The 19851-nt window shown below is 61.2% G+C and overlaps 1 protein-coding gene across 12 annotated transcripts in view; it reads left to right on the top strand.

Moving 5' to 3' along the window:
- LOC147738019 (uncharacterized) overlaps positions 1-19851 on the top strand; it is a 520426-nt gene that overhangs the window by 298114 nt on the left and 202461 nt on the right. For 3 of the 12 annotated variants that reach the window (XM_086951667.1, XM_086951564.1, XM_086951556.1), the window contains exon 1: positions 11726-11856. The exons of 6 other annotated variants lie outside the window; for them this stretch is intronic. The gene's annotated coding sequence lies outside the window, so the exon portion shown is untranslated. Of the gene's footprint in view, positions 1-10763; positions 10910-11725; positions 11857-12673; positions 12803-19851 lie in introns of those variants that run through there. 3 more of the 12 variants (XM_086951713.1, XM_086951557.1, XM_086951559.1) reach the window with 2 other exon arrangements.

The following is a 19851-nucleotide window of genomic DNA, read 5'->3' as shown; positions in this document are numbered from 1 at the left end:
CGCAAGGGTCCTGTCACCTATCTCATCGACATGGAATCTTCACGGAACCCCCTCCGAGTCCTCCACGCTAATAGACTGAAACCCCACTTTGTACGTTCAGAACTCAGCCTCCTGATGGCCACAGACAATGGAGCCGAAGAAGACTCCGAACCCCTCCCTGACCTCCTACGGACTCGGGAGAAAGATGGCTCCGTGGATGGGGTCCGACTCTCGGAGGCCCTCACCCTGGAACAACGCCAAGAATGTCGAGACCTTCTGTTGCAGTTCGCCGGCCTGTTTTCCCTCACCCCAGGTGTCACTTCCTGGTGTGTGCACGACGTGGACACGGGGGACAGCCCCCCTATCCGCCACCGGGCCTACCGCGTACCAGATCGGGTACGGGCCTGCATCCAGGAAGAAGTAACCAAAATGCTCACGCTCGGGGTCATTGAGCCCTCAGACAGCCCCTGGGCCAGCCCAGTAGTACTGGTCCCCAAAGCAGCCCCTCCCGGCACCACACCGGAACTCCGGTTCTGCGTCGACTACCGGGGCTTGAATGCGGTCACCAGAACGGACGCACACCCCATCCCCCGGGCAGACGAGCTAATCGACCGCATGGTAGCTGCCCGCTACCTCAGTATTTTCGACCTGACGGCGGGCTACTGGCAGATCGGCCTCACACCCCGGGCCCAAGAACGATCTGCATCTTCCACTCCTGATGGCCATTATCATTTCAAGGTCATGCCCTTCGGCATGAAGAATGCTCCAGCAACATTTCAGCGGCTCGTCAATCAGGTCTTGGCCGGGCTCGAAGGATTCAGCGCCGCCTACCTAGACGACATCGCTGTGTACAGCCACCATTGGTCCGACCACCTCCACCACCTCCGAGCGGTGCTACAGGCCCTTCAGCGAGCTGGCCTCACGATCAAGGCCAGCAAATGCCAAATTGGTCAGGGGTCCGTAACCTACCTCGGACACCAGGTGGGAAGCGGCCTGGTGGCCCCTCTGCAGCTCAAGATTGCCGCCATCCAGTCCTGGCAGCCCCCCATCACCCAGACCGAGGTACGCGCCTTTATGGGACTCACGGGCTATTACAGACGGTTCGTGAAAGACTATGGTACCATAGTGGGGCCCCTCACAGAACTCACGTCCAAAAATCAACCCAAGAAGGTCAACTGGACCCCAGATTGTCAAACAGCCTTCGAACAACTGAAGGCCGCCATGTGCTCCGCCCCTGTGCTCCAGGCCCCCGACTACAGCCGGGAATTCGTCGTCCAGACGGATGCCTCCGACCACGGCATTGGGGCGGTCCTGTCTCAATTGAACACCGAAGGCCTTGATCAGCCAGTGGCCTTCATCAGCAGGCGACTCCTACCTCGAGAACAACGCTGGAGCACCATCGAGAGGGAGGCCTTCGCCGTGGTATGGGCCCTCAAAAAGCTCCGGCCCTACCTCTTTGGCACACACTTCCGGCTGCAAACCGACCATCGACCCCTGCAGTGGCTGATGCAGATGCGGGGGGAGAACCCAAAACTACTACGTTGGTCCATCTCCCTACAAGGGATGGACTTCACTGTTGAACACCGGCCTGGGCCAGATCACGCCAACGCGGATGGCCTGTCCCGCTTTTTCCGCCTCGACGAGGAGAGTCCCCAAGAGGATGGGTGACTCTCCCCGCCTTCAGCTGGGGGGGACGCATGTTGGACAGGCCACGTGAAGGGCCGCTCCCCCTCTGCCCGACCAGGCCCGAGCCCGGTCCCTCAAGTGTCACACACCACCACTTCACGTTTTCCGTCCCCTCCGGGACCCTTGCCCCTGAACATATCGACCTCGTGGGCCCGATCCACTACCGGCCCGCGCGCCCAGCTTGGGCGCCATCTTGGACACTCCACCACGAGGCCGCGTGGCCCCCGATCGACCCCAACCCTGGGCCTGGCCAGGCCTCAGACATCCCGGCACCACCATCCACCCAGGAGGTGAGCGGACTACTTGGCAGGTCAATGGGAGAAAGAGGTGTCGACGGCTCTCCCCCGCCAGGTACCGCTCGCCCACAACCTCCCCGGGCGCTGGCTCCACCCCCCTGCTGGGTGTCTGGACTCCTTCATCCCGGACCCCCCGACCTCCAAGTGCAGAGGGCCGGACATCAAAGGGCACCAGCCCTATAACTGGGGCAGCTCCAGAGCAGGAAGACAGTTGTATCCTGGAGTCGAGAGACGCAGAGAAGAACTCATCCTTGACGGGCTACTGGCGCTGCCGTAGCTCTGCCTTGCGAACTATCGTCCTGCCTGCTGGCGCTGCCGCAACCTTCGTAAACCTTCATCGTCGTCGGGACCTGCTGGCGTGGCCGCGGACCATTTGTAACTACCATCTCCATCGGGACCTGCTGGCTCCGCCGCGGACCGTCGCTTCCTTCATCCATCCCGGGACCTGCTGGCTCCGCCGCGGCCCGATCATCTAGAACGCCGAGCTCGAGGATTGAGAGCTATTTTCATCTATTGGTAACAAGACTGTCCCGCTACCCCTTTTCCCAATCCAGAGACCAGAATCGAGGGGACCCCTGAGTCCAGACCTCCTTGTATCATTTTACCGTACTTAAAGAATTGCTTATAAAGTATCGTTAAACCTTATCCTGGTGTGGTGTCCGTCTGTGGGGGGGAAGTTACTTGTCTGTACGATCGCTGGAGACGGCTCTCCCCGGAGACCTCTCCCCTTATCCTCGGCCGACCCTTCCGGTCCGTCTAACACAGAGGAGGTGAGGCATGTCCAGGGGTCAGAGGAGGAGATACCTGTCCAGAAGTGCAGAGGAGGAGAAGCCTGTCCAGGGGTGCAGAGAAGGAGAGGCCTGTCCAGGGGTGAATAGGTAGAGAGGCATGTCCAGGGGTACAGAGGAGGTGAGGACTGTCCAGGGGTGCAGAGGAGGAGAGGCATGTCCAGGGGTGCAGAGGAGGGGAGGCCTGTCCTGGGGTGCAAAGGAGGCGAGGCCTGTCCAGGGGATGCAGAGGAGGCGAGGCCTGTCCAGGGGTGCAGAGGAGGAGAGGCCTGTCCAGGGGTCAGAGGAGGTCAGGTCTGTCCAGGGGGGCAGAGGAGGAGAGGCCTGTCCAGGGGTGCAGAGGAGAAGAGGCCTGTCCAGGGGTGCATAGGAGGAGAGGCATGTCCAGGGGTGCAGAGGAGGAGAGGTCTGTCCAGGGGTGCAGAGGAGGAGAGACATGTCCAGGGTTGTAGAGGAGGTGAGGCCTGTCCAGGGGTGCAGAGGAGGTGAGGCCTGTCCAGGGGTTTGCAGAGGAGCCAAGGCCTGTCCAGGGGTGCAGAGGAGCTGAGGCCTGTCCAGGGGTGCAGAGGAGTGAAGGCCCCCCTAGGGGTGCATAGGAGGAGAGGCCTGGCCAGGGGTGCAGAGGAGGTGAGGCCTGTCCAGGGGTGCAGAGGAGGTAAAGGCCTGTCCAGGGGTGCAGAGGAGGTGAGGCCTGTCCAGAGGTGCGGAGGAAGTAAGGCCTGTCCAGGGGTGCAGAGGAGGTGAGGCCTGTCCAGGGGTGCAGAGGATGAGAGGCCTGTCCAGGGGTGCAGAAGAGGTGAGGCCTGTCCAGGGGTGCTGAGCAGGAGAGGCCTGTCCAGGGGTCAGAGGAGGAGAGGGCTGACCAGGGGTGCAGAGGAGGTGAGGCCTGTCCAAGGGTGCGAAGGAGGTAAGGCCAGTTCTGGGGTGCAGTGGAGGTGGGCCCTGTCCAGGGGTGCAGAGAAGGTCAGGCCAGTCCAGGGGTGCAGAGGAGGTGAGGCCAGGACAGGTCTGTCCAGGGGGTGCAGAGGTGGTGAGGCCTGTCCTGGGTTGCAGAGGAGCTGAGGCCTGTCCAGGGGTGTAGAGGAGGAGAGGCCTTCCCAGGGACGCAGAGGAGGAGAGGCCTATCCAGTGGTTCAGAGGAGGTGAGGCCTGTCCAGGGGTGCAGAGGAGTTGAGGCCTGTCCAGGGGTGCAGAGGAGTTGAGGCCTGTCCAGGGGTGCAGAGGAGGTGAGGCCTGTCCAGGGGTGCAGAGGAGGAGAGGCCTGTCCAGGGGTGCAAGGAGGTGAGGCCTATCCAGGGCTGCAGAGGAGGTGAGGCCTGTCCAAGGGTGCAGAGGAGGTGAGGCCTGTCCAGGGGGGCAGAGGAGGAGAGGCATGTCCAGGGGTAGAGAGGAGGTGAGGCCTGTCCAGGGGTGCAGAGGAGGAGAGACATGTCCAGGGTTGTAGAGGAGGTGAGGCCTGTCCAGGGGTGCAGAGGAGGTGAGGCCTGTCCAGGGGGGCAGAGGAGGAGAGGCCTGTCCAGGGGTGAAGAGGAGGAGAGGCCTGTCCAGGGGTGCAGAGGAGGAGAGGCCTGTCCAGAGGAGGGGCAGAGGAGGAGAGGCCTGTCAGGGGTGCAGAGGAGGAGAGGCCTGTCCAGGGGTGCAGAGAAGGTGAGGCCTGTCCAGGGGTGCAGAGGAGGTGAGGCCTGTCCAGGGATGCAGAGGAGGAGAGGCCTGTCCAGGGGTGCAGAGGAGGAGAGGCCTGTCCAGGGGGCAGAGGAGTTGAGGCCGGTCCAGGGGTGCAGAGGAGGTGGGGCCTGTCCAGGGGTGCATAGGAGGTGAGGCCTGTCCAGGGGTGCAGAGGAGGAGAGGCCTGTCCAGGGGTGCAGAGGAGGAGAGGCCCGTCCAGGGGTGCAGAGGAGGAGAGGCCTGTCCAGAGGAGGGGCAGAGGAGGAGAAACCTGTCCAGGGGTGCAGAGGAGGAGAGGCCTGTCCAGAGGAGGGGCAGAGGAGGAGAAACCTGTCCAGGGGTGCAGAGGAGGAGAGGCCTGCCCAGGGGTGCAGAGGAGGTGAGGCCTGTCCAGGGGTGCAGAGGAGGTGAGGCCTGTCCAGGGGTGCAGAGGAGGAGAGGCCTGTCCAGGGGTGCAGAGGAGGAGAGGCCTGTCCAGGGGTGCAGAGGAGGTGAGGCCTGTCCAGGGGTGCAGAGGAGGTGAGTCCTGTCCAGGGGGGCAGAGGAGGAGAGGCCTGTCCTGGGGTGCAGAGGAGGAGAGGCATGTACAGGGGTGCAGAGGAGGAGAGGCCTGTCCAGGGGTGCAGAGGAGGAGAGGCCTGTCCAGAGGAGGGGCAGAGGAGGAGAAACCTGTCCAGGGGTGCAGAGGATGAGAGGCCTGTCCAGGGGTGCAGAGGAGGTGAGGCATGTTCAGGGGTGCAGAGGAGGAGAGGCCTGTCCAGGGGTGCAGAGGAGGAGAGGCATGTCCAGGGGTGCAGAGGAGGAGAGGCCTGTCCAGAGGAGGGGCAGAGGAGGAGAAACCTGTCCAGGGGTGCAGAGGATGAGAGGCCTGTCCAGGGGTGCAGAGGAGGTGAGGCCTGTCCAGCAGTGCAGAGGAGGTGAGGCCTGTCCAGGGGTGCAGAGGAGGAGAGGCCTGTCCAGGGGTGCAGAGGAGGTGAGGCCTGTCCAGGGCTGCAGAGGAGGTGAGGCCTGTCCAGGGGGGCAGAGGAGGAGAGGCCTGTCCAGGGGTACAGAGGAGGTGAGGCCTGTCCAGGGGTGCAGAGGAGGTGAGGCCTGTTCAGGGGTGCAGAGGAGAAGAGGCCTGTCCAGGGGTAAAAGGAGGTCAGGCCTGTCCAGGGGGGCAGAGGAGGAGAGGCCTGTCCGGGGTGCAGAGGAGGAGAGGCCTCTCCAGGGGTGCATAGGAGGAGAGGCATGTCCAGGGGTAGAGAGGAGGTGAGGCCTGTCCAGGGGTGCAGAGGAGGAGAGACATGTCCAGGGTTGTAGAGGAGGTGAGGCCTGTCCAGGGGTGCAGAGGAGGTGAGGCCTGTCCAGGGGGGCAGAGGAGGAGAGGCCTGTCCAGGGGTGAAGAGGAGGAGAGGCCTGTCCAGGGGTGCAGAGGAGGAGAGGCCTGTCCAGAGGAGGGGCAGAGGAGGAGAGGCCTGTCCAGGGGTGCAGAGGAGGAGAGGCCTGTCCAGGGGTGCAGAGAAGGTGAGGCCTGTCCAGGGGTGCAGAGGAGGTGAGGCCTGTCCAGGGATGCAGAGGAGGAGAGGCCTGTCCAGGGGTGCAGAGGAGGAGAGGCCTGTCCAGGGATGCAGAGGAGGAGAGGCCTGTCCAGGGGTGCAGAGGAGGAGAGGCCTGTCCAGGGGTGCAGAGGAGGTGAGGCCTGTCCAGGGGTGCAGAGGAGGTGAGTCCTGTCCAGGGGGGCAGAGGAGGTGAGGCCTGTCCAGGGGTGCAGAGGAGGAGAGGCCTGTCCAGGGGTGCAGAGGAGGAGAGGCCTGTCCAGGGGTGCAGAGGAGGTGAGGCCTGTCCAGGGGTGCAGAGGAGGTGAGTCCTGTCCAGGGGGGCAGAGGAGGAGAGGCCTGTCCAGGGGTGCAGAGGAGGAGAGGCCTGTCCAGGGGGCAGAGGAGTTGAGGCCGGTCCAGGGGTGCAGAGGAGGTGAGGCCTGTCCAGGGGTGCATAGGAGGTGAGGCCTGTCCAGGGGGCAGAGGAGGAGAGGCCTGTCCAGGGGTGCAGAGGAGGAGAGGCATGTACAGGGGTGCAGAGGAGGAGAGGCCTGTCCAGGGGTGCAGAGGAGGAGAGGCCTGTCCAGAGGAGGGGCAGAGGAGGAGAAACCTGTCCAGGGGTGCAGAGGATGAGAGGCCTGTCCAGGGGTGCGGAGGAGGTGAGGCATGTTCAGGGGTGCAGAGGAGGAGAGGCCTGTCCAGGGGTGCAGAGGAGGAGAGGCATGTCCAGGGGTGCAGAGGAGGAGAGGCCTGTCCAGAGGAGGGGCAGAGGAGGAGAAACCTGTCCAGGGGTGCAGAGGATGAGAGGCCTGTCCAGGGGTGCAGAGGAGGTGAGGCCTGTCCAGCGGTGCAGAGGAGGTGAGGCCTGTCCAGGGGTGCAGAGGAGGAGAGGCCTGTCCAGGGGTGCAGAGGAGGTGAGGCCTGTCCAGGGCTGCAGAGGAGGTGAGGCCTGTCCAGGGGGGCAGAGGAGGAGAGGCCTGTCCAGGGGTACAGAGGAGGTGAGGCCTGTCCAGGGGTGCAGAGGAGGTGAGGCCTGTTCAGGGGTGCAGAGGAGAAGAGGCCTGTCCAGGGGTAAGAGGAGGTCAGGCCTGTCCAGGGGGGCAGAGGAGGAGAGGCCTGTCCAGGGGTGCAGAGGAGGAGAGGCCTCTCCAGGGGTGCATAGGAGGAGAGGCATGTCCAGGGGTAGAGAGGAGGTGAGGCCTGTCCAGGGGTGCAGAGGAGGAGAGACATGTCCAGGGTTGTAGAGGAGGTGAGGCCTGTCCAGGGGTGCAGAGGAGGTGAGGCCTGTCCAGGGGGGCAGAGGAGGAGAGGCCTGTCCAGGGGTGAAGAGGAGGAGAGGCCTGTCCAGGGGTGCAGAGGAGGAGAGGCCTGTCCAGAGGAGGGGCAGAGGAGGAGAGGCCTGTCCAGGGGTGCAGAGGAGGAGAGGCCTGTCCAGGGGTGCAGAGAAGGTGAGGCCTGTCCAGGGGTGCAGAGGAGGTGAGGCCTGTCCAGGGATGCAGAGGAGGAGAGGCCTCTCCAGGGCTGCAGAGGAGGAGAGGCCTGTCCAGGGATGCAGAGGAGGAGAGGCCTGTCCAGGGGTGCAGAGGAGGAGAGGCCTGTCCAGGGGGCAGAGGAGTTGAGGCCGGTCCAGGGGTGCAGAGGAGGTGAGGCCTGTCCAGGGGTGCATAGGAGGTGAGGCCTGTCCATGGGTGCAGAGGAGGAGAGGCCTGTCCAGGGGCGCAGAGGAGGAGAGGCCCGTCCAGGGGTGCAGAGGAGGAGAGGCCTGTCCAGAGGAGGGGCACAGGAGGAGAAACCTGTCCAGGGGTGCAGAGGAGGAGAGGCCTGTCCAGAGGAGGGGCAGAGGAGGAGAAACCTGTCCAGGGGTGCAGAGGAGGAGAGGCCTGCCCAGGGGTGCAGAGGAGGTGAGGCCTGTCCAGGGGTGCAGAGGAGGTGAGGCCTGTCTAGGGGTGCAGAGGAGGAGAGGCCTGTCCAGGGGTGCAGAGGAGGAGAGGCCTGTCCAGGGGTGCAGAGGAGGTGAGGCCTGTCCAGGGGTGCAGAGGAGGAGAGGCCTGTCCAGGGGTGCAGAGGAGGAGTGGCCTGTCCAGGGGTGCAGAGGAGGTGAGGCCTGTCCAGGGGTGCAGAGGAGGTGAGTCCTGTCCAGGGGGGCAGAGTAGGAAAGGCCTGTCCAGGGGTGCAGAGGAGGTGAGGCCTGTCCAGGGGTGCAGAGGAGGAGAGGCCTGTCCAGGAGTGCAGAGGAGGGAGGAGAGGTCTGTCCAGGGGTGCAGAGGAGGTGAGCCTTGTCCAGGAGTGCACAGGAGGAGAGGCCTGTCCAGGGGTGCAGAGGGGGTGAGGCCTGTCCAGGAGTGCAGTGGAGGAGAGGCCTGTCCAGGGGTGCAGAGGAGGTGAGGCCTGTCCAGGGGTGCAGAGTAGGTGAGCACTACCCTCTGATGAGTCTAACTGCTCGACCACACTACCACAAACTGAACTTTAGTATCATCTACTTTTTAAAAATATATATTTTTTATTAGTTTCAATCGCAGTTATGCATACATTTGTAATCAGTATTTCAGCGGGCACTTGACACAGCAGTACATAAACATGGGTAAGAAAAATCACTTTTACACATTATCTGTTGCTCACTCTCTATTTCGCCTCATTTCAAGTTCCAACATTGGGGGGATACAGATAGTCCCTCGATAGGTGGCTCAGTGAGGTGATAGTTCAGGATCTTTAAGAGTCTGCTCAGCTCTGGAGTCAGGCTGCTGCAAGGTTACATTTCATTTCCTGCCCGCGGCGCCGCCCCTGAGACTCTCACTCTGGGGGGAAGGGGGATGAGGGGGGGGCTCATCCGTGGTGCTGCTGGCAGCTTGAGCACCGCTGGGGGCCCCGGGATGGGATGTGCCTCGTCACCTCCTGAGGAAGTGATGTAAGGTGGTAGCAGGCCACGAGAAGCGGCGGCGACTCAGGAGTGGAGGGGTCCTGTGAGAAGCACCGAGAGGCCTGTCCAGAGGAGGAGAGAAGCTGAGGCCTGTCCAGAGGAGGAGAGGCCTGTCCAGAGGAGGTGAGGCCAGTCCAGGGGAGGGGCAGAGGAGGAGAGGTCTGTCCAGGGTTGCAGAGGAGGAGAGGCCTGTCCAGGGGTGCAGAGGAGGAGAGGCCTCTCCAGGGGTGCATAGGAGGAGAGGCATGTCCAGGGGTAGAGAGGAGGTGAGGCCTGTCCAGGGGTGCAGAGGAGGAGAGACATGTCCAGGGTTGTAGAGGAGGTGAGGCCTGTCCAGGGGTGCAGAGGAGGTGAGGCCTGTCCAGGGGGGCAGAGGAGGAGAGGCCTGTCCAGGGGTGAAGAGGAGGAGAGGCCTGTCCAGGGGTGCAGAGGAGGAGAGGCCTGTCCAGAGGAGGGGCAGAGGAGGAGAGGCCTGTCCAGGGGTGCAGAGGAGGAGAGGCCTGTCCAGGGGTGCAGAGAAGGTGAGGCCTGTCCAGGGGTGCAGAGGAGGTGAGGCCTGTCCAGGGATGCAGAGGAGGAGAGGCCTGTCCAGGGGTGCAGAGGAGGAGAGGCCTGTCCAGGGGGCAGAGGAGTTGAGGCCGGTCCAGGGGTGCAGAGGAGGTGAGGCCTGTCCAGGGGTGCATAGGAGGTGAGGCCTGTCCATGGGTGCAGAGGAGGAGAGGCCTGTCCAGGGGTGCAGAGGAGGAGAGGCCCGTCCAGGGGTGCAGAGGAGGAGAGGCCTGTCCAGAGGAGGGGCACAGGAGGAGAAACTTGTCCAGGGGTGCAGAGGAGGAGAGGCCTGTCCAGAGGAGGGGCAGAGGAGGAGAAACCTGTCCAGGGGTGCAGAGGAGGAGAGGCCTGCCCAGGGGTGCAGAGGAGGTGAGGCCTGTCCAGGGGTGCAGAGGAGGTGAGGCCTGTCCAGGGGTGCAGGGGAGGAGAGGCCTGTCCAGGGGTACAGAGGAGGAGAGGCCTGTCCAGGGATGCAGAGGAGGTGAGGCCTGTCCAGGGGTGCAGAGGAGGAGAGGCCTGTCCAGGGGTGCAGAGGAGGAGAGGCCTGTCCAGGGGTGCAGAGGAGGTGAGGCCTGTCCAGGGGTGCAGAGGAGGTGAGTCCTGTCCAGGGGGGCAGAGGAGGAAAGGCCTGTCCAGGGGTGCAGAGGAGGTGAGGCCTGTCCAGGGGTGCAGAGGAGGAGAGGCCTGTCCAGGAGTGCAGAGGAGGGAGGAGAGGTCTGTCCAGGGGTGCAGAGGAGGTGAGGCCTGTCCAGGGGTGCACAGGAGGAGAGGCCTGTCCAGGGGTACAGAGGGGGTGAGGCCTGTCCAGGAGTGCAGAGGAGGAGAGGCCTGTCCAGGGGTGCAGAGGAGGTGAGGCCTGTCCAGGGGTGCAGAGTAGGTGAGCACTACCCTCTGATGAGTCTAACTGCTCGACCACACTACCACAAACTGAACTTTAGTATCATCTACTTTTTAAAAATATATATTTTTTATTAGTTTCAATCGCAGTTATGCATACATTTGTAATCAGTATTTCAGCGGGCACTTGACACAGCAGTACATAAACATGGGTAAGAAAAATCACTTTTACACATTATCTGTTGCTCAATCTCTATTTCGCCTCATTTCAAGTTCCAACATTGGGGGGATACAGATAGTCCCTCGATAGGTGGCTCAGTGAGGTGATAGTTCAGGATCTTTAAGAGTCTGCTCAGCTCTGGAGTCAGGCTGCTGCAAGGTTACATTTCATTTCCTGCCCGCGGCGCCGCCCCTGAGACTCTCACTCAGGGGGGAAGGGGGAGGAGGGGGGGGCTCATCTGTGGTGCTGCTGGCAGCTTGAGCACCGCTGGGGGCCCCGGGATCGGTATGTGCCTCGTCACCTCCTGAGGAAGTGATGTAAGGTGGTAGCAGGCCACGAGAAGCGGCGGCGACTCAGGAGTGGAGGGGTCCTGTGAGAAGCACCGAGAGGCCTGTCCAGAGGAGGAGAGAAGCTGAGGCCTGTCCAGAGGAGGAGAGGCCTGTCCAGAGGAGGTGAGGCCAGTCCAGGGGAGGGGCAGAGGAGGAGAGGTCTGTCCAGGGTTGCAGAGGAGGAGAGGCCTGTCCAGGGGTGCAGAGGAGGAGAGGCATGTCCAGGAGGCAGAGGAGGAGAGGCCTTTCCAGGGGTGCAGAGGAGGTGAGGCCTGTCCAGGGGGATGCAGAGGAGGCAAGGCCTGTCCAGGGGTGCAGAGGAGGAGAGGCCTGTCCAGGAGTGCAGAGGAGGGAGGCGAGGTCTGTCCAGGAGTGCAGAGGAGGAGAGGCCTGTCCAGGGGTGCACAGGAGGAGAGGCCTGTCCAGGGGTGCAGAGGAGGTGAGCACTACCCTCTGATGAGTCTAACTGCTCGACCACACTACCACTAACTGAACTTTAGTATCATCTACTTTTAAAAAATATATATTTTTTATTAGTTTCAATTGTAGTTATGCATACATTTGTAATCAGTATTTCAGCGGGCACTTGACACAGCAGTACATAAACATGGGTAAGAAAAATCACTTTTACACATTATCTGTTGCTCAATCTCTATTTGGCCTCAGTTCAAGTTCCAACATTGGGGGGATACAGATAGTCCCTCGATAGGTGGCTCAGTGAGGTGATAGTTCAGGATCTTTAAGAGTCTGCTCAGCTCTGGAGTCAGGCTGCTGCAAGGTTACATTTCATTTCCTGCCCGCGGCGCCGCCCCTGAGACTCTCACTCAGGGGGGAAGGGGGAGGAGGGGGGGGCTCATCTGTGGTGCTGCTGGCAGCTTGAGCACCGCTGGGGGCCCCGGGATGGGATGTGCCTCGTCACCTCCTGAGGAAGTGATGTAAGGTGGTAGCAGGCCACGAGAAGCGGCGGCGACTCAGGAGTGGAGGGGTCCTGTGAGAAGCACCGAGAGGCCTGTCCAGAGGAGGAGAGAAGCTGAGGCCTGTCCAGAGGAGGAGAGGCCTGTCCAGAGGAGGTGAGGCCAGTCCAGGGGAGGGGCAGAGGAGGAGAGGTCTGTCCAGGGTTGCAGAGGAGGAGAGGCCTGTCCAGGGGTGCAGAGGAGGAGAGGCATGTCCAGGAGGCAGAGGAGGAGAGGCCTTTCCAGGGGTGCAGAGGAGGTGAGGCCTGTCCAGGGGGATGCAGAGGAGGCAAGGCCTGTCCAGGGGTGCAGAGGAGGAGAGGCCTGTCCAGGAGTGCATAGGAGGGAGGCGAGGTCTGTCCAGGAGTGCAGAGGAGGAGAGGCCTGTCCAGGGGTGCACAGGAGGAGAGGCCTGTCCAGGGGTGCAGAGGAGGTGAGCACTACCCTCTGATGAGTCTAACTGCTCGACCACACTACCACTAACTGAACTTTAGTATCATCTACTTTTAAAAAATATATATTTTTTATTAGTTTCAATTGTAGTTATGCATACATTTGTAATCAGTATTTCAGCGGGCACTTGACACAGCAGTACATAAACATGGGTAAGAAAAATCACTTTTACACATTATCTGTTGCTCAATCTCTATTTGGCCTCAGTTCGAGTTCCAACATTGGGGGGATATAGATAGTCCCTCGATAGGTGGCTCAGTGAGGTGATAGTTCAGGATCTTTAAGAGTCTGCTCAGCTCTGGAGTCAGGCTGCTGCAAGGTTACATTTCATTTCCTGCCCGCGGCGCCGCCCCTGAGACTCTCACTCTGGGGGGAAGGGGGAGGAGGGGGGACTCATCCGTGGTGCTGCTGGCAGCTTGAGCACCGCTGGGGGCCCCGGGATGGGATGTGCCTCGTCACCTCCTGAGGAAGTGACGTAAGGTGGTAGCAGGCCGCGAGAAGCGGCGGCGACTCAGGAGTGGAGGGGTCCTGTGAGAAGCACCGAAAGGCCTGTCCAGAGGAGGAGAGAAGCTGAGGCCTGTCTAGAGGAGGAGAGGCCTGTCCAGAGGAGGTGAGGCCAGTCCAGGGGAGGGGCAGAGGAGGAGAGGCCTGTCCAGGGTTGCAGACGAAGAGAGGCCTGTCCAGGGGTGCAGAGGAGGAGAGGCATGTCCAGGAGGCAGAGGAGGAGAGGCCTTTCCAGGGGTGCAGAGGAGGTGAGGCCTGTCCAGGGGGATGCAGAGGAGGCAAGGCCTGTCCAGGGGTGCAGAGGAGGAGAGGCCTGTCCAGGGGTCAGAGGAGGTCAGACCTGTCCAGGGGGGCAGAGGAGGGGAGGCCTGTCCAGGGGTGCAGAGGAGGAGAGGCATGTTCAGGAGTGCAGAGGAGGAGAGGCCTGTCCAGGGGTGCAGAGGAGGTGAGGCTTGTCCAGGGATGCAGAGGAGGAGAGGCCAGTCCAGGGTCAGAGGAGGAGAGGCCTGTCCAGGGGTGCAGAGGAGGAGAGGCTTGTCCAGGGGTGCAGATATGTTTAGGCCTGTTCAGGGATTCAGAGGAGGAGATGCCTGTCCAGGGGTGCAGAGGAGGTGAGGCATGTCCAGGGGTCAGAGGAGGAGATACCTATCCAGAAGTGCAGAGGAGGAGAGGCCTGTCCAGGGGTGCAGAGGAGGGGAGGCCCGTCCAGGGGTGAATAGGAAGAGAGGCATGTCCAGGGGTGCAGAGGATGTGAGGACTGTCCAGGGGTGCAGAGGAGGAGAGGCATGTCCAGGGGTGCAGAGGAGGGGAGGCCAATCCTGGGGTGCAGAGGAGGTGAGGCCTGTCCAGGGGGATGCAGAGGAGGCGAAGCCTTCCAGGGGTGCAGAGGAGGAGAGCCCTGTCCAGGGGTCAGAGGAGGTCAGGCCTGTCCAGGGGGGCACAGGTGGAGAGGACTGTCCAGGGTGCAGAGGAGGAGAGGCCTGTCGAAGGGTGCATTGGAGGAGAGGCATGTCAAGGGGTGAATAGGTAGAGAGGCATGTCCAGGGGTACAGAGGAGGTGAGGACTGTCCAGGGGTGCAGAGGAGGAGAGGCATGTCCAGGGGTGCAGAGGAGGGGAGGCCTGTCCTGGGGTGCAGAGGAGGTGAGGCCAGGACAGGCCTGTCCAGGGGTGCAGAGGAGGGGAGGCTTGTCCAGGGGTGCAGAGGTGGTGAGCCCTGTTCAGGGGTGCAGAGGAGGAGAGGCCTGTCCAGGGTCAGAGGAGGAGAGGCCTGTCCAGGGCTGCAGAGTGTTGGACAGGCCACGTGAAGGGCCGCTCCCCCTCTGCCCGACCAGGCCCGAGCCCGGTCCCTCAAGTGTCACACACCACCACTTCACGTTTTCCGTCCCCTCCGGGACCCTTGCCCCTGAACATATCGACCTCGTGGGCCCGATCCACTACCGGCCCGCGCGCCCAGCCTGGGCGCCATCTTGGACACTCCACCACGAGGCCGCGTGGCCCCCGATCGACCCCAACCCTGGGCCTGGCCAGGCCTCAGACATCCCGGCACCACCATCCACCCAGGAGGTGAGCGGACTACTTGGCAGGTCAATGGGAGAAAGAGGTGTCGATGGCTCTCCCCCGCCAGGTACCGCTCGCCCACAACCTCCCCGGGCGCTGGCTCCACCCCCCTGCTGGGTGTCTGGACTCCTTCATCCCGGACCCCCCGACCTCCAAGTGCGAGGGTCCGGACATCAAAGGGCACCAGCCCTATAACTGGGGCAGCTCCAGAGCAGGAAGACAGTTGTATCCTGGAGTCGAGAGACGCAGAGAAGAACTCATCCTTGACGGGCTACTGGCGCTGCCGTAGCTCTGCCTTGCGAACTATCGTCCTGCCTGCTGGCGCTGCCGCAACCTTCGTAAACCTTCATCGTCGTCGGGACCTGCTGGCGTGGCCGCGGACCGTTTGTAACTACCATCTCCATCGGGACCTGCTGGCTCCGCCGCGGACCGTCGCTTCCTTCATCCATCCCGGGACCTGCTGGCTCCGCCGCGGCCCGATCATCTAGAACGCCGAGCTCGAGGATTGAGAGCTATTTTCATCTATTGGTAACAAGACTGTCCCGCTACCCCTTTTCCCAATCCAGAGACCAGAATCGAGGGGACCCCTGAGTCCAGACCTCCTTGTATCATTTTACCGTACTTAAAGAATTGCTTATAAAGTATCGTTAAACCTTATCCTGGTGTGGTGTCCGTCTGTGGGGGGGAAGTTACTTGTCTGTACGATCGCTGGAGACGGCTCTCCCCGGAGACCTCTCCCCTTATCCTCGGCCGACCCTTCCGGTCCGTCTAACATTGGTGGCAGCGGTGGGATCCGAATCACCGCATAATCGTACAGAAAGTAGCTCACCCCACGACGAAATCACGATGACAACCAAAGAAAGCGGATCCACCGAGAAATTTCAGATGGAGAAATTGGACGAGTACAGCCATCGTGAATTAAAACAATTCTGCATCGAACTAGGTATCGCTACCACCGGTCTAAGTACCAAAGACGATTTCAAGCATGCCCTAGAGTCCTGGGCAGAAACCGGGGCCGTCGGAACCACCGACCAAAACATCGCAGCAGTAGAAAAAAACACCACGGCCCCCGAGGAGCGAAGAACGGGTCTCTCGCAAGACGAGATCCAGGAACGAGAAAGAACACGACTACATGAACTAGAAATGGCCCGGCTCAAAATGGATGTTGAACTTAAGTTGGCCGAACAAAAACTGAGCTTAGAGCACCTGCGTCTCCGAGAAGAAAGAGAGGAAAAACAGAGACAAAGGGAGCTCGAGGAAAAGAGACTGGCATATGAACACGAGCGCAAATTAGCTGAGATAGACTTACGCAAGCAGAACAAAGAATTAGGGGTGCCCGAGCAACCCCACACCCCAGGGACAACAGATAAGAAGGTACACATCCCCAAGGATGTCGTTCGAGAATACTTCCGAGAGGACGACATCCAGCAATGGTTCAAGGCCTACGAAATCGCTATGACCGCCCACCGGATCGATCGAAGCGACTGGGGAGCCGGTCTATGGGGGAGATTCCTCAATGAGGGCCGCGATGCCCTGCTACAGCTCCCGGACCATCAGATGACCTCCTATGACCACATGAAAGCTGCCCTCCTCACCCGCTATGGGCTCACACCCGAGATGTACCGTCAGAGGTTCCGAGACTGCACCCGCATCCCGGGTACAACTTGGGTGGACTACGTGAACTATTTTAGCCGAGCCTTCGAGGGCTGGATAAAAGGAAGCAATGTCACAACTTACGAACAACTATTCAATCTCATGGTGTGGGAGCATCTATCAAACAATTGCTTCATTGAGCTCCGGCAGCACCTCCTCGACAGCAAATTGACTGATCCACGGCAGCTCGCAGCCGAGGCTGACCGGTGGGAAATCACCAGAGTGGGCCGAAATGGATCCTATGAACAGAACCGGAACAACAACGGTCAGCACCGTCCCCGAGGAGGAGGAGGGGGCCAAGGACGAGGAAGAGACAACGCTCCGGTCGCCCCCGCTACCAGCACCACCCCCCCGGCCAACCGGGGCAGCACCCGGCGCGACCGGGATACAGAGCCAATGTCACGTGTCACCGATGCCAACGAGTCGGCCACTATGCAAACGACCCAAATTGCCCACAGTACCAGAGCCCAAGACCCCGCCAAGTGGCCGCTGCTGCCCTGGGGGAAGAACAGATCTCCGAGGAGCAGGAAGAATATGAGCAAGAGCATCAAGAATGGGAGCCAGCCGCCATGGCTCTAGCATGCTTAGGGGGGAAAGACATGGTCCCGCGGGTCCCCCTACCCGCTAACACCCGGAAGTACAGCCAATGGGTGAGCATCAATGGACGCCAGGCCGAAGCCCTCCGTGACACCGGGGCCAGTGTAACAGCCGTCCGCTGTCACATGGTGACCCCAGAACAGTTCCTACCAAACATTCTCTGCCCTGTCCGTTCAGCCGATAACTCGGAAAGTCTGTGTCGGATGGCCTGCGTCCCTTTCGAATGGGGAGGGGTCTCCGGCATGTTGAAAGTGACGGTCCGGAATGATGCCCCCGTAGACTGCCTCCTGGGAAATGACCTTGAAAGCTCTCCGTGGGCAGCCGTAGAACGAAGAGAACACCTGGGGATGTTAGGCATCCCGGACTGGGCGTGCGTCACCACCCGGTCCATGGCCGCCCGTGCCAATCCCCGACCGGAGGAACCCGAATGGCCGGCGCCTCCTCCCCCGGTCGCCCCAGTCGAAGACACCGACCGTGCCGTCCCCCCAGAACCAGCTCAACCTCCGGACCTCGCTGGCCTCGACCAGTGGCATCAAGAGGGGGGGCCCACACAGGAGCAGTTTCGCCAAGAGCAGAAGACCTGTCCCTCCCTCGAGGGACTCCGCCAACTAGCCCTCGCCCAGAGCGCAGGGGATACCTCCGGAACACATTGGATCTACTGGGACAATGATCTGCTATACAGTGAACAAAGGATCACGGAGCTGGGGGCCAGCCGAGTGCTAGTGGTGCCCCTCCGTTTTAGAGACTTCTTGCTAAACCTGGCCCACGATGTCCCCCTGGCTGGACACCTGGGTCAGGATAAAACCTACAGCCGCCTAGTGACCCACTTCTTCTGGCCCAAAATGAGGAATGATGTACTCCAGCATTGCCGATCTTGCCCCACGTGCCAAGCCAGTGGAAAGAGCGGCCGCAAACTAAAAGCCCCCCTGCAACCATTTCCCGTGGTCACCACCCCGTTCGAGAGGGTCGGGATAGACATTGTGGGGCCCCTGGACCCCCGTACAAAACAAGGACATCGGTTCATCCTGGTACTGGTGGACCACGCCACCCGCTACCCCGAGGCTGTTCCCCTGCGAACTGTGACAGCCCCGGTAGTCGGCCGGGCCCTGATGGGGATCTTCTCCCGTGTGGGCTTCCCCCGAGAAGTCGTCAGCGACAGAGGCACGAACTTTATTTCCAAATATATGAAGTCCCTCTGGCAACAGTGTGGGGTCACCTACCGATTCACGACCCCCTATCACCCTCAAGGAAACGGACTCGTTGAGCGGTTCAACCGCACGCTCAAAGGGATGATTGAGGGGTTGGAAGAGCCCCTCCGTCGCCAGTGGGATGTGCTGCTGCCGTGCCTCCTCTTCGCATATCGAGAGGTCCCCCAGAAGTCCCTCGGCTTCAGCCCGTTTGAATTATTGTATGGACATCCCGTACGGGGGCCTCTCAGTCTAGTCAAGGAAGGCTGGGAAATGCCCCCTCTAAAGAACCCTCCAGATGTCTTCAAATACCTCCTAACCCTCCGTAACCAGACCCGACGGTTCAGAGAGCTGGCAAAAGCAAACTTGGAGGCCAGTCAAGAGGACATGAAAAAGTGGTATGACCAAAATGCCTCCTCCATCGAATTTGAACCCGGACAACAGGTATGGGTGATGTCCCCCACCGAACCCTGCGCCCTGCAAGACAAGTGGACGGGGCCCTTCAAAGTAGTCGAGCGCAAGGGTCCTGTCACCTATCTCATCGACATGGAATCTTCACGGAACCCCCTCCGAGTCCTCCACGCTAATAGACTGAAACCCCACTTTGTACGTTCAGAACTCAGCCTCCTGATGGCCACAGACAATGGAGCCGAAGAAGACTCCGAACCCCTCCCTGACCTCCTACGGACTCGGGAGAAAGATGGCTCCGTGGATGGGGTCCGACTCTCGGAGGCCCTCACCCTGGAACAACGCCAAGAATGTCGAGACCTTCTGTTGCAGTTCGCCGGCCTGTTTTCCCTCACCCCAGGTGTCACTTCCTGGTGTGTGCACGACGTGGACACGGGGGACAGCCCCCCTATCCGCCACCGGGCCTACCGCGTACCAGATCGGGTACGGGCCTGCATCCAGGAAGAAGTAACCAAAATGCTCACGCTCGGGGTCATTGAGCCCTCAGACAGCCCCTGGGCCAGCCCAGTAGTACTGGTCCCCAAAGCAGCCCCTCCCGGCACCACACCGGAACTCCGGTTCTGCGTCGACTACCGGGGCTTGAATGCGGTCACCAGAACGGACGCACACCCCATCCCCCGGGCAGACGAGCTAATCGACCGCATGGTAGCTGCCCGCTACCTCAGTATTTTCGACCTGACGGCGGGCTACTGGCAGATCGGCCTCACACCCCGGGCCCAAGAACGATCTGCATCTTCCACTCCTGATGGCCATTATCATTTCAAGGTCATGCCCTTCGGCATGAAGAATGCTCCAGCAACATTTCAGCGGCTCGTCAATCAGGTCTTGGCCGGGCTCGAAGGATTCAGCGCCGCCTACCTAGACGACATCGCTGTGTACAGCCACCATTGGTCCGACCACCTCCACCACCTCCGAGCGGTGCTACAGGCCCTTCAGCGAGCTGGCCTCACGATCAAGGCCAGCAAATGCCAAATTGGTCAGGGGTCCGTAACCTACCTCGGACACCAGGTGGGAAGCGGCCTGGTGGCCCCTCTGCAGCTCAAGATTGCCGCCATCCAGTCCTGGCAGCCCCCCATCACCCAGACCGAGGTACGCGCCTTTCTGGGACTCACGGGCTATTACAGACGGTTCGTGAAAGACTATGGTACCATAGTGGGGCCCCTCACAGAACTCACGTCCAAAAATCAACCCAAGAAGGTCAACTGGACCCCAGATTGTCAAACAGCCTTCGAACAACTGAAGGCCGCCATGTGCTCCGCCCCTGTGCTCCAGGCCCCCGACTACAGCCGGGAATTCGTCGTCCAGACGGATGCCTCCGACCACGGCATTGGGGCGGTCCTGTCTCAATTGAACACCGAAGGCCTTGATCAGCCAGTGGCCTTCATCAGCAGGCGACTCCTACCTCGAGAACAACGCTGGAGCACCATCAAGAGGGAGGCCTTCGCCGTGATATGGGCCCTCAAAAAGCTCCGGCCCTACCTCTTTGGCACACACTTCCGGCTGCAGACCGACCATCGACCCCTGCAGTGGCTGATGCAGATGCGGGGGGAGAACCCAAAACTACTACGTTGGTCCATCTCCCTACAAGGGATGGACTTCACTGTTGAACACCGGCCTGGGCCAGATCACGCCAACGCGGATGGCCTGTCCCGCTTTTTCCGCCTCGACGAGGAGAGTCCCCAAGAGGATGGG

The sequence above is a fragment of the Lissotriton vulgaris genome, chromosome 1_1 (genome assembly GCF_964263255.1).
Source record: "Lissotriton vulgaris chromosome 1_1, aLisVul1.2, whole genome shotgun sequence".
Classification (NCBI taxonomy): Eukaryota; Metazoa; Chordata; class Amphibia; order Caudata; family Salamandridae; genus Lissotriton; species Lissotriton vulgaris.
The sequence above is the reverse complement of the archived record's forward strand: the minus strand, read 5'-3'. Positions and strand labels throughout refer to the sequence as shown.